Genomic DNA, 650 nt, shown 5'->3' on the forward strand with positions numbered 1-650 from the left:
ACTCCCCACCTCTGCATGAAATTCCCGACTCCAGGAGGAATAGCAACAGTGAGGGGAGATCAAAAATTGGCGAGAAAGTGCTATAACAAAAGCCTGAATCTGAGAGGAAAGGGCAAAGAAGTCCACACCATAGAGTTAGGTGGAGCAAGAACCAGAGAAGAGCTACGACCCCAGCCGGGAGGAAAAACCGAGGAGATACAAGTCGAAGAGGAGGAAGGAAAAAACACTTACATAGGAGCCAACCTAGGGGAAACCCTGAAACAAAGGTTGGGTGAACTCCTAAGAGCTAATTCCGACCTCTTCGCCTGGAAGGCTTCCGACATCCCCGGGATTGATCCCGAGCTCATGTCCCATAGGCTCTCGGTTTACCCAGGGTCCCGACCTGTACAGCAAAGAAGACGCAAGCTCGGCCCAGAGAGGGCCTCCATAGTAGAAGAGCAAGTACAGGCGCTCCTGGAAGCCGGCTTTATTAGAGAGGTTAAATACCCAACATGGCTAGCCAGTGTAGTGCTAGTCAAAAAACAAAATGGCAAATGGAGAATGTGCGTCGACTATACCGACTTAAATAAGGCATGTCCTAAGGACCCTTATCCCCTACCAAGTATTGATACCCTAATAGACTCCAGCTCGGGGTACCAATACTTATCATT

The sequence above is a fragment of the Arachis duranensis genome, chromosome 6 (genome assembly GCF_000817695.3).
Source record: "Arachis duranensis cultivar V14167 chromosome 6, aradu.V14167.gnm2.J7QH, whole genome shotgun sequence".
Taxonomy (NCBI): domain Eukaryota; kingdom Viridiplantae; phylum Streptophyta; class Magnoliopsida; order Fabales; family Fabaceae; genus Arachis; species Arachis duranensis.